This window comes from Gobio gobio, assembly GCF_949357685.1.
Source record: "Gobio gobio genome assembly, chromosome: 2".
NCBI lineage: Eukaryota > Metazoa > Chordata > Actinopteri > Cypriniformes > Gobionidae > Gobio > Gobio gobio.
Window position 1 is genome coordinate 22,693,802 of NC_137098.1, and position 14,295 is coordinate 22,708,096.

At 38.6% G+C, this 14,295-nt stretch overlaps 1 protein-coding gene across 1 annotated transcript in view; it reads left to right on the forward strand.

Moving 5' to 3' along the window:
- col25a1 (collagen type XXV alpha 1 chain) overlaps positions 1 to 14,295 on the forward strand; it is a gene marked incomplete at its 3' end in the record, with an annotated part of 823,527 nt that overhangs the window by 539,483 nt on the left and 269,749 nt on the right. The gene's annotated exons all lie outside the window — the stretch shown is intronic.

The window sequence follows — 14,295 nt, forward strand, 5'->3', positions numbered from 1 at the left end:
GCAAGAGAAAACTGATGATGACATAGTGATGACAGATGATGTTGGCTTGTTGTAGATGATACAGTTATCATCATATAGTGGCCTTATTTGCGGATCTCCTGAGAGTCATTGATTGTATTAGCCTGTGACTCTAACGCAGGAGTGTTTTCATCAGGTAAACTGAGCGATTTTTAAAATGTGCACATACGTTCTGTTCTACAGTTTAATAACACACATTCAGCTTTTCTGATTAAAACTGTGCTGGATCTTTTCTAGAACTACAATCAAACAAAGCTAATAGTGTATTACTGAGTGTATACTCAGTCATAAGATCAGTGAATTAAGTCAATACACAATGATCATATTCTTATCATTGAGCAGCCTACAGCATCTGATTGTGTCTGCTCTTGCTTTTCTTGCCATAGCAAACTCAGTTACAGCAGCCAGAGAAAAACTAATATTAAAAGGTCGTCAAACTGCCCAACTAATGAAAACACTGATCACCATGATGGTGACATTAAAACAAACTATAATAATTCTCAATAAGAGCTTCTCTAGACGACTAGATGTCTGACAGAAATAAAGTCAGTCTGGTTAGTAATGTGTGAAGCTGGTAATGTGTGTTGAGTTGTTTAATCCTCCTCATTATCATCAGGTGTTCATCACTAATGCTCGATTATCACTTAATTAATCACTTAATTATCTCATTAACCTCAACATGGATTCAGTGTTACCTTTTAACACTCTGTGTGGACTCATAGGCCCTGTCCACACGAACACGGGTATTTTCAAAACCGCAGCTTTTTCTATGTGTTATGGCTGTTCGTCCACACCCAAACGCAGTATCCGGTTACTGAAACCTGACTTTTTTGAAAACTCCGGCCAGGGTGAAGATTTTCAGAAACTCCGGTTACAGCGTTGTCGTGTGGACGGTGAAACTGGAGATTTCAGCTTAAGTCGAAGTGTGCGCCGTTCTCTCGTTTGTTTGACGTCAGATTGTGCGCCGTCATCTCTTTTATTTAGCTACATGAGTCGAGTCTATGCAATGCGGACGTAGCTTTTAATAACTCTGCTAACATCGCTTATCACATGTATACAGACACATGCGCAGTTAACTCATTATATTGCAGAACAGAGGTGCCAGAACTCAATAATACAAAATAGTAAGGCAAGTGTGTGAAGCTATTACAGTCCATTTGGGCCCAGCCCCTCTGTATATACAGTTACCTGTCACTGAGACCAGTAAAGGAACTTGTAGAAGGGTTTCACTGAGCCCATGGCATCCATCAGTGCCGTGGATGGGACCCATGTGGAAATCAGGCAGCCAATCATAGCATGGTTTTGCGTTTTCATGTGGACAGAGATCTTTTTAAAACCGTGCTTTTGTGGACGCAATTGTTTTTTAAAATGGAGGAGGAAAAACTCTGGTTATAAAAATACCCAAGTATGTGGACTAGGCCATAGTGGACTCATATGAACACCAGCAGTGTTCATTTAACACTGAGGATTTTGCTGTGTATGTAGCAGTCAACAACAGCACAGCTGAACCCTGCACATAATTTTATTTTTTGTAATGTTCAAAAAGTTTCTGTTTAATTAATTCAGATGCTCTTTTTACCCCATTTTGACATTGTGTTTCTTTGGAGACCGGAACATGAGAGCATCTAAATGGAAGTTGGAATTCCTCATGGCTGGGTTCATCGTTTACTCAGGAAAAATGTTGATAACACGATGCTATAGTCTAGAAGACTTGGAATGTAATGCTACTGCAGAGCAATTACTGGACTTACTACTGCCAATACATACACAACATGCTGCTGTGAGCAAGTAAGACATGCTGCTGCTGTACAATAGAGTGTGCATGAATTACCGATAGCAGATCTATACATTTGGAGCTGGGGAAGTTGGAATTTGCTAAAGCAAATGTTATCCGACTATTTGAAGGTTGAGCATGCAAGCTCATTGGCTACTGATACAGCAGGAACCAATCAGCTGTGCCCTAAAGATTATGAGCAGGTAGTTAAAGGACCTATTAGCCTGCACCATCTAGGGCCCTATCTTGCACCCAGCGCAATTGACTTTGTACACCGACGCATGTGTCATTCCTATTTTGCACCCGCGCAAAGCGCGCTTTTCCCTCCACAGAAGCACGTCGCTAAACTAGTGAATGCACTTGCGCTCCCTGGGCGGTTCAGCGCAAAAAAGGAGGCGTGTTCCGGCGCAAACATTCCCTGGTGCTATTTTGCTGTTTCATTAAACAATTGCGCCACTGACCAGAAAAAACCTAGTCTAAAGTCAGTGGCGCGTTGCGCGTTGTTCATTATGCTATTTTAAGGGCGCATGCTTGACCATAATGTATAGCGTGCACAACGCGCATACACTTTGCTCATGTAATCTACACAGATGCAAGTTATTTTTGCAAATCATAAATTGTTACACTAAAAAAATATTAACACATGAGATATCTTCATCTTCATCCGTCATATGACGGAAATCATTGTGGTGTGCCACGAAGATGTGAAAAAATAGGCATAAATCTAGCTTACAAATGATTCAGGCTAATTGTAATAATTAAGGATAAGACCTGTTTGCCCAATAGTGGCAAGACATATATGTATATAAGGACATCTAACAAATTGGTTTGTCCGTCAAGAACCAGGAACAAAAATCGACTGAAAAACTGAAAAAACTGAAAGACTGAAAAAAAAAAGACTGTGAAATCACCTTTACCATAATGTACAACATTACAACTTCACTTCTCTGTCTTTCACTGCTCTTAAAAGAACATCAGTCTCCTCGGCTGTGAACCGCTCCTGGCGTGCGCCTGGTAAATACGCCATAATAATAGCAATCCATAATGGAACTTGCGCACCTGCTTTTAAAGGGAATGTTGGATGACGCTCGGATTGGTTTATTCACGTTACGCCCAAACCACACCTATGAATAATGAAGCTACTTCAGACCAACCCATTTTAGATTTGCGCCGGGCGCAAGAGCCATTTATCCCGCCGGGAAAATAGCAACAAAGTTACTTGCGCTTCGCGTTTTGACACTTGCGTTTCAGATCGTTAAAATAGGGCCCCTAGAGTTGTATGACAGTACTTTGTATTTGTCTTTTCAGGAGCTTGACATCTGTCATTTTATGGAATAGAGCTCCAATTGTGGGAAAGAGTTTAAAAATGATATTGGTCCTAGACTATTTTTATGAAAAATACAGCATATTAGAATGATTTCTGAAGGATCATGTCCCAGATAGCAACATTGTGTCGGCCCTGGGCCCGTATTTATCAAGCTTCTAAAAAGTGCCATTTTAGTCTTAAGTGCTGGGAATTCATGAAATGTACTCCTACTTTCAAACTTAAGTATAAAAGCAGGTTATCAAATTTCTTAAAGCTAAGAATCACTCTTACTCTCCCAGTTATTTAAGACAGTTCGAGAGGTCTCTCAAGTGGTTAGGAGTTGCCAGTAGGGGCTTGTTATGGCACTGAGGAGATCGCAAATCTTTTTAGTAGAGGAAGAATGTTTTTGAAATGTTTGACAATGCGCAGTTAAGCAAACGGTATCGTTTGGACAGAGCAGGCATCATCTTTGTCAGTGCTGGATAATGTTGGGCTGAACTTGCCTTTTATAACATTACGCTGTTCAATTAATTCAGCAAGCAGTAGCGCTTCTTCCTCCCGCCAGTTCGGTTTTCTTTTGGAATCCATGGTGGCTGATTTTATCAAAAAATCTAGGCTATATATATAGGCAGGTCAGTTAACAGCACACCAGTTTAAATTTTTTAATTAAGACATGGTGGAAAACGTGTTTATCTTTCATTTCAAACAAATGTGTATATTACATTTTATTGTCTTGAAAATTCTTTATTGTCAAATGTGTGCTGAATGTATACTCCTCTTAGGAATTTCACCATTCAATGTGAATTTATCTGAGAATATTCTTAAATAAGGATATCTATTCAGTGATTGGTTCATGCCTATGACATCATCCAAAATCCCGTTTGTGGCACAACAAAGTGTTGTGAATTAACTCTAATGCTGCGTACACACCAAACGCGAAAAGAGCGTCTGGCGCAAGTGATTTCAATGTTACACGCTGTGGTGTAATGAAGAAAGTTGCAAGAGACTGTTTAATGTGGAATGCCTTTATTTTGAAGGGGTGTCTTTTATTTTGTAATTTAGATTTCATGTGGGTGAGAGCATTTCCTGTTGTGCTGCAGTTGCGGTCATGTTGAAGAAGCACATGTTGTAGTTAATGCCATCTCTTTCCATCCATCTTTTATTTGTTCATGGGGCATCGTCAGTGAGTATATTTAATTTAATAACTTAAGACCCTATTTAGGAGTAATTTATTTGTTGTGCTGATTACATTTTTTGTTTACTTATCTGTACTTTGTGTTTGTTATTTCAGTTTTACCTTTTCTTCCTTAAAATTACCTGCCAAGTACAACACACCGCCTGTTCATTGGAGGAAAACTTTTTGAAGGAACGAGTTTAGCTTGCTGTTTAATGTCAGATGAGAACAGTACACACGCGAGTGGTGCTTTTGTGCATTCACTCGTTTGAAGCGAATTCGCGTTTGACGCCCGAGTTCAAAAATTTGAACTTCGGCGTCAATTCGCGCCGCGTTAACCAATCAGGAGCTTGCTTGCTGCTGTCACGTGGTAAAGTGACGTGATGAGAAACCCTGCATAAATTAAAAATAGTACTATTGTGTCACAAAATGTAGTTTTAAGACTTTTTCAGGTGAGATGTGGTTGTTTAAAGCTCAAATCTGTGGTTTATTTATAAAGAGAGTGCCTATTTAAAAAAAATAATCTTGTGTTTTTGGAGTTGTGAGATCCAGGCAATCACCGAGCAGCCTTTCCTCGGCTAGTCCTGGGCCCAGATAGCAACATTGTGTAGGCCCAGATCTGGCCCACATCTGGCACTTGTGGCATACTGATCTGGCCCACATGCTGCGTGGAATGACGGCCCTTGAGTGGACCGCTCCTGTTTGCCAGATCTGGGCCACAAGCAGGCCAGAGCAATGCCACATGTCAGCCAAGAGCAAAGAAATAAACCAGAACTGGACCTTATCTGAGCCACAAAATCTTTGTAGATTAAATGTGGAGTCATCTCAGCCTTAATAAACCTGTTAACAAGCAGAATCACTGAAGAGAGAAGAGAACAGAAAAAGAGACGAGCAGAAACACAAGAACTACAACTGACTTCAGCCACAGCCTTAGATGAAATCAACTGAAGATAAAAGAAGACATTAAATCTCTGAAGATCTCAGCAGAGGAGGATTAAACAACTCCACAAACAGCATTATCAGCTTCATACATTACTAACCAGACTGACTTTATTTCTGTTAAATGACTACAGAAGCTCTTACTGATAATTATCAGAGGTTTAACTCTAATGTGTTTAATCTGAAGTCACCGTAATGGTGATTAGTGTTTCCATTAGTTGGGCTCTTTACTCTTTTGGTTTGAAATCATTGATGTCATTAGGTTCTAACAATTATGTTATTAATGCATTTTCAATACGAACCCTGTGTTACAGAAGCATCAGATCTTGCAGTGTTTTAACAGTCAGTTAGAAGATTTTGACAAACATGAACAAAAATAAAAATTTAACATATGATGACACGTGGACACACACAGACATCAACAATCAGCACATGATTCTCAACAATGGTGACAATCAAAAATGCTTGTTGCAATGCATGCTGGGTACCAGCATAGTACAGAACTCCCAGCATGAATTGCAGCATAAATATATTATGCAGCTGAAATGTCCTATTATTTTGTGCGTCACCATTGATGAGATTCATACGGCGATTCTTGATATCTGTGTGTATCTGATTGAGGTCATATAAACTTTTTGTGCTTTGTTAAAATCTAATAATTGATTATTATAATGCTGCAGGATCTCATGCTTCTGTACACAGGGTTTGTAGTGCAAATGTATTATTAACACAACACACTTGTTATACTCAAATAACACCAGGCAAAATCATACATAAAATGTCATTATAAAACCATCACCAGTTGATCATAATCACCGGATATCACTTCTCTTTAGCTTCATTTGCTATTTCAAGTGTGTTTTACCAACACATTCGCAGAAGCCAAAAGAAGAAGACTCTTAATAAGAGTAAAGAGCCCAACTAATGGAAACACTGATTACTGTCATGGTGACTTCAGATGAAACACATTAGAAATTCTGTTAAACTTCTGTTAATTCTCAGTAAGAGCTTCTGTAGTCGTATAACAGAAATAAAGTCAGTCTGGTTAGTAATGTGTGAAGCTGGTAATGCTGTTTGTGGAGTTGTTTAATCCTCCTCTGCTGAGATCTTCAGAGATTAAATGTCTTCTTTTATCTTCAGTTGATTTCATCTAAGGCTGTGGCTGAAGTCAGTTGTAGTTATTGTCTTTCTGCTCGTCTCTTTTTCTGTTCTCTTTTCTCTTCAGTGATTCTTCTTGTTAACAGGTTTATTAAGGCTGAGCTGACTCCATATCTAATATACACAGATTTTGTGGCTCAGATAAGGTCCAGTTCTGTTTTATTTCTTTGCTCTTGGCTCACATGTGGCATTGATCTGGCCTGCTTGTGGCACAGATCTGGCAAACAGGAGCGGTCCACACGCAGCATGTGGGCCAGATCAGTATGCCACAAGTGCCAGATGTGGGCCAGATCTGGGCCTACACAATGTTGCTATCTGGGTGGTGCTGAGAGGAAAGACCGCGTAGATCTGCTCTGACGGTCAAACAAAGTAGAGATAGCCCTGGTTGTTCAGTCCAGGAAGATTTGTCTGTAAAGGTAATGTTTAAATGCACAGTTACCTGACAAATATTTTTAAGCGATCCCTCCGGTGCGAGGAAGACCCGTTTAGATCTGCTCCGACGAGTAAAACATTTTGAGATAGCCCTCCAGTTAGGCCAAGAAGATTTGTCTGTAAGGGTACTGTTTAAATGCACAGTTACCTGACAAATATTTTTAATGTAAACCTGACTCTCCATTTTCTTCCACTCCAGATAGGGGTTATACTATATATATATTTTTTTTTTTTATTCACTTACGAATATTTTAATTCCCTTTCAGTGTAAAGCACTTTGAATTGCCACTGTGTATGAAATGGGCTATACAAATAAACTTGCCTTGCCTTGCCTAGCCTTGCCTACGTAATTTATAATTCATTCTTCATATATATTTACGTAGCAACAGGCCAGCCAACATTGTCCAGCGGCCCACCGGGAAAACTCCAGATGGCCATTGTCCAGTGTTGCTTTCACTAAGTCACTTTGGAGTCACATGCCGGTTTGGTCAATGTACAAGAAGATCTGGGTAAATTGTTCCTGTGGTTAATAAGGAAAATTCAAGAGTTTCTGGAATCATTTTTGAATCGGTGAATAGCCAGCAGTACAGTGCATACGTTGTGTTCCTGCTAGAAATTATTCAGAACTTCCAATATTATAAAATCATTCCCTGATCAGCCAAAGCATGCCATTTTGATCGAAAGCTCAAGCTTTTGTATTTTTCTTGGAAGACAGTGAAGATGTTTCAGCAACTATATGAACAACATAGCCTCCTTCCATGTTGCGTGAAGGCTTTGAATGCACCGTCAAGACAAATCACAGATTCCTCTTTTTAACCATTAAGAAAAATTATTATAAATTATTGTAACTAAAACAGCTGTGATTGTCAGAAATGTACTGTTAAAATTATTCAGTTAGAATTAACTTCATGTAACTGAATTAATCTTACAATCAAATAATCTGTTCATCCAGCAAACACTTTTTTTTTGATTGAGTACTGATTGAGTATCAACTCTTCAGAAAGGATATTTTCTGTGGCCACAGAAAATAACCCTTTCTTAGCTCGTAGCTATGATCGATTTGTTAAAGTGACAATTTATGTATAAGCAGACTAGAATCAACTCGTACAAATGTGCACAAAGTTGATTTAACTAAAACACGAACACATAACTAATCTTTAACAACTTTAACTAACTACACAGCGATTTTGTATATCGTACGTTACTTGCATTTGCCTGAGCTGTTGAAGAGCGTCCGCACGGACAGTCGCAGGAAGGAGTCTTGATAGTTCGGTCCAATGGCGTTGCAGTTGCAATCGATTCCTTCCGTTTTGAGAGAATCAGCGACGGTGAACTTGAAGAGACTTTGTGGTCGAAGAAGGTCCACATGGCTTGATGTGTGTGGGGCTGGCCGGCACTACAATATAAGAAAAGACAATATAGACAGTAATGATACATGAAATGTACTGGGGAAATGCATGTTCATTCATTAAACAGATTGTCTATGAATTAGTGGATAGAGTTCCATTTCTATAGGGGGTTGCATGTCTGTGGTTGTGTTGTTCTCCCATTTGAGAACAATCAGCCCAAGTGTCTTTGAAGTGTATGAATTGGCACCAGGGTGCTAATTCACAGTGGGGAAACTAGACATCACGGAGCCTGTCTGGGTCCTTAAGGAGATTCAATTGTAAAAATCGTGTTTGATCGGTCCAGTCCCTACACAGCCTAATGTGTAATCAGACTAAACTTTTGTTTAGTTTTCTCGGCCATCGTCACTCATTAAGCAGGGGCTTTCGTGTTGTGTGTGCTGTAGTGTTGTGTGTGCTGTAGTTCCACATGAGAGGAAACTCTCTTCTGGGTTGCGAATAGCAAAAATGCATCACAGACAAATGGTTTAATATGACCGCATATAGAAACGGCTGGCAATATAAAATTTGCAAGATAATGTCTATATAGCAATAATACAATTTTTATTTTCCTAATGTCTCCAGTACCGACAGCAGAACTGATAGTGTCAGAGCTTATCGAACGATACATCTGTCTTTCATGATTTAGTACCGGGGCTCATTTAATACACTGTAAAAAATGATTGTGATTTTAACGGTATTTTACTGTAAAAATGCTACGGTGAAAAACAGTTAATTGGTTAACAGAAAGTATCCATACTATATACGGTGAATAACTGCAATAGATCTAACCTTACATTTAATTTAATTTTACAGTAAAATACCGTTAAATTTACAGTTTTTGGAAGTGAAAAAGAACAAGTCATTGTGTAATTTACAGTGAAAAACCCGTAAATTGACATTCCCAGAATTCCCAGCGTGACACTTCGCATTTGATGTATTTTCATTGCAATAACTATGTTTCTTCTTTGTTTTTTCTAATCAGTTATGTACATTATGGTTTTATGTTATATCTGATGTTGTTAAATTAATGTTTATTGCATTTTTTAAATTTAAGTTTTACCATGATGGTGTTTAGTGTTTGTGTGAATGACACTGAGCACCTTCTATATATTAGTATTATTCTCTTAAAAGCTGCTTGTGATTAGCTTTGATTCATCATGTGATTCTCATCACCACTCTAATTGGTGGTTGTCCGTATATATCAAAGGTACATAACAGATATTAGTATTTCAATAGGTTGGTAATTTAACATTATTTCAGTTAATGTGTATTTTACCGTAAATTGTTTACAGTGTAAAAATAATCATTACAGTATAAACTATGAAGGTATTTTTGGTGCAAAACAACTGAACACGCGTGCGAGTGGAATTTGTATCTGTAGAGCATATCCACATATGTGTATCAATAAATTTGAAGTCACAGAGAAAAATATTTTAGGAGTTGTAAACTTGTAGATTTTTTTTCTCACCTACAAACACAACACAACAGTTACACCTTCACACATTCTTCACTGCAGGTGCACAAATCCTATTCTACGAATCACACATGAAAAAACTAATATGCTCACATTTTTGCTACAGTTGCTGCAGTGAATATGGTGCAAAACGCATTCACACACCTCTATCAAAAATATGAAGTCACAGACGAATTTTGCACATCCGCAAATTAATATGTGAATCCATGCAATGAGAGTTGCACACTTGTAGAATATTTGGTCACAAATGCATTTCTTTTCTTGGATATTTTTCTAACACAATCACAAGTCCAATCACTTCAACTGCTTGAATCTGCTGCTACGAGTCTCAAACGCAGTTTTTTCGCCTTCAAATGACAAGTTCTGCACGCTCTCACTTTTGCACCATATACTACGTGACATGTGGAGCAAAAGTGATTTGTGCATCTGTGAGGCAGCGGTTCAGAGAGCAGAGAATTTCTGCCAATCAGAAGAGCTCTTTTAAACCGGCGGCGCGCGACCGTGAACGGGGGAAAAATACATGAGCAATCTCTCCCTAGCAGGCGAAGTCAAGTAACGTTACCAATAAAGGTATTTTTTTTTTCTCCCCCCCCATGCAATCACTCACCGTTATACATTTGTTTAAGTAGTTTTAATATGTGCACTGGTCGGCTAAGTTGGTGATCATTGTTTCTTAGTTGAGCTAGCCTTTCTTGTTTCACGAAATGTAATCGTTAAGTTTGCCATCCAATCGTCTCATAATTAAAGATACTCTCATATTAAACAATGTATTCCTTATATTGTCTTCAGCTTTACCTTCTAGAAAAATTACAGAACAGGGTGGGTCTTCACAGGTCAAGTAACTTATGCACCCATTGTAACACTACCATGCGTACCATGTTGTTCTTTACTTTTTTCGTTTTTGGTTTGGTTTGGTTTGTTTTTTGGTGGATGATAACATTTATAGAAATACCATATAGGCTTTATAAAATGTTAATTAACCTACTCTGTGACTCACTGCAGCTTCCAAATAGGCCTACTGGGCAAAAAATATCCCTTTACTTTATTATGGTATTTCTATAAATGTTATCATCCACCAAAAACAAACCAAAAAAGAAAAGAAAAACATGGTTCACATGTTAGTCTTACAATGGGTGCATAAGTTTTTATTATGGCAGGCCGAATCATTTAATTATGAAACGATTGGATAGCAAACTTAACCGTACAGATAGGCTAGTGTTAGTGTAACTTACATTTTGTGAAACAAGAAAGGCTAACCCAACTAAGAAACAATGATTACCATCTTAGTCGACCAGTGCACATATTAAAACTACTTAGACAAATGTATAACAGTGAGTGATTGCAGGGGGGGAGAGAGAAAACATACCTTTCTAGGACTCAATTTTTATCAAAAGTTTGGAGTGAGATTGTGTCTGTTAGGGGAGGAGCCACTCAGATATTTGCAGCAGCGGCCCGTCTGCCCCAATTTTACTTATTGTTCATAAATGACTAGCACAAATAGAAGTTATGCCACTCGTTGACTGAAGTGCCTGTTCTTTGGCCTGATGCCCTTTACTTTTTACATGCCTGTTCATATCTGTCACACCTTGATGGGTACATGAGCTCTCCTGTCTGCAGTAGGCTCCTGCAGAGCTGGTGGTGCCTATGGTGATGAATGGCCATGTGGTTGACCACTCACTTTTAAAAGTACACCTATAGGTGGCTGCTCCACTTAATGCTTTCTTCTTCCCTGTTTTGTCATTACCTCTTCCACTGTCTCCTCCTCTGATCTGGCACTCTTTTTAAGGGACCGACCCTTTGGAGCCCAGGATTAAATAATACTCTTGATTTTTCCCTGATATCTTTAATCAGACAAATGCAGTGATGTAAGTAAATGTATCCATTACCAGGATATAAAACATTACTGAAACGTGGCAATCTGCTTTAAGTCTTAACACAGCTGAAAAGAGGTTTAGATTAGTTCATGAGAATTTGAAATAAAATAAAACACATCTCCAGTTCTTTCCTTATTTTCTGGTAGCCAAAGCTAAGCTCTAGCTTCTGGTTACAAAAGCAGTTGGAGAGTTTTTGACTACATCAATAATAATTGGGGGGTTGAAGTGTGAACCGTTTAGGGTTTATTTTTGCAAAATCCACATTCAGAGTAATTACAATTAATAAGTAACAAGTAATTAAAAACAATTACAGCTTTTATGGAGTTTATGGTTATTCGCGCGCCATGCATGCACAATTAAATGAACCAGGCTTCAGTCATGTTGCACAGATAATTGGTCCGTTCCATTCGTACGGGAACTTGGTGCTTATAAAAGCTCACAACGCGCAATGTATATAATTAATATCCTGATTCATGTTTCCATTAAACATGTTAATGTAGGTGTTGTAGGCTACTTGCTTGAATTGTATATTAATTGTACAATTGTGCATTAATTATACTATATACATCCATTAATTATAGCCTAGTGGCTAAGCCTACTATGTTTTACTATATGGACGAACAAGTTGCCTCCGCCTGCTAGGGAGAGATTGCTCATGTATTTTTCTCCCGTTCACGGTCGTGCGCCGCCGGTTTAAAAGAGCTCTTCTGATTGGCTGAAATTCTCTGCTCTCTGAACCGCTGCCTCACAGATGCACAAATCACTTTTGCTCCACATGTCACGTAGTATATGGTGCAAAAGTGAGAGCGTGCAGAACTTGTCATTTGAAGGCGAAAAAACTGCGTTTGAGACTCGTAGCAGCAGATTCAAGCAGTTGAAGTGATTGGACTTGTGATTGTGTTAGAAAAATATCCAAGAAAAGAAATGCATTTGTGACCAAATATTCTACAAGTGTGCAACTCTCATTGCATGGATTCACATATTAATTTGCGGATGTGCAAAATTTGTCTGTGACTTCATATTTTTGATAGAGGTGTGTGAATGCGTTTTGCACCATATTCACTGCAGCAACTGTAGCAAAAATGTGAGCGTATGAGTTTATTCATGTGTGATTCGTAGAATAGGATTTGTGCACCTGCAGTGAAGAATGTGTGAAGGTGTAACTGTTGTGTTGTGTTTGTAGGTGAGAAAAAAAATCTACAAGTTTACAACTCCTAAAATATTTTTCTCTGTGACTTCAAATTTATTGATACACATATATGGATATGCTCTACAGATACAAATTCCACTCACACGCGTGTTCAGTTGTTTTGCACCAAAAATACCTTCATAATAAACCTTTAAATTATATGGTTTTGAACTGTAAAATAAAAAATTTTTAAACCGTAATTATTACATTATAAACCTTTAAATTATATGGTGCTGTCCCTAGAAACCTAAAACGTTACTGCTGTATTTTTTACAGTAAGTTCTGGCAACCACAGCTGCCGTTTTTTTACCGTAAATTTTACGGGGATTTTTATTTTACGGTGTGCCGTATTTTTTACGGTAAAGTTCTGGCAACCACAGCTGCCGGTTTTTTACCGTAAATTTTTCCGGGATTTTTTTTACATTGTACTGGGTGTCGGTACCCATCCCTAATTGTAAAGCAGCAGCATGTCTTGCTCACAGCACAATGTCGTGGATGTATTGGCAGTAGCAAGTCCTGTACCTGCTCAGCAGCAGTAGCAGCAGCAATATCCAACAGCAGCAGCAACAGCATAGCAGATCTATTCCGCCAAGACCAAACATATCAACATTGACATATCCATTAACATGCCAAACACTCCAAGAGTTGTCATGACATAAATACAAAGTATTGTCATGAAACTCTAGATGGTGCAGGCTGATAGGTCCTTAATTAAAAGCCTGCGTCCATCTTGGGACTTATGGATACAGACACTGACATTTCTGGCTATAGTTTGGAGGTTAAATATTTGTACAACGGTGTGAGGACCATCATCTCATAGTAAATACTAAGAAAACAGATTAAATTATTTTTGATCCACATCTAGGGGATGTTCTCCATTACTGGTCCACAACATTTGTATTACCCAGGTTCATTCTTACAAATTCTTGGGTGTACATATTGACTGTGATCTGTCTTGGAATGTCCATGTGAGTTCTGTATGCACTAGAATCCAACACCAACTCTACTCCATACAAAGACCATACAAAGAGTGTTTTTGTTATTTTATCATGCTGTGATAGAGATTGTGTCACGTTATGGAATTGTAGCTTGGTTTGGTAACATATAAGTTAAGTTAAATAGACTTTGTAGACCAAATTCTCTTTGAGAAGACCATAGTTAAACAGGCTAGGAAGATTATAGCGGACTCCTCCCATGTCCTGCACTCAGAGTACGAACTGCTCCCATCAGGTAGATGCTATAGGGTTTAATTATGGTTTGTTTCCACCGAGCAGTACTGTTCAGTACAGTTCAGTACGGTACGCAATTTTTACCATTTCCATTGTCAGAAGTTGTGAATGGTACCCTAATTCCGAACCATACCATACCACTTTTTTCGCACTGTGGAACGTTGATTGGTTGACAGAGAATGGTCGCTTGCGCATGCTTTCGGGTGTGTTTTTCCTTGCAGTCTACAGCCTTGGCTCACACAAAGCGTGTCTTCTTCTTGTGACAAACAGCCGAGAAGCAAGAACAAGATCTGCTGTATGTCCTCCACTGTTGTGTACTGTGTCACTTTCTTCTTCGCTC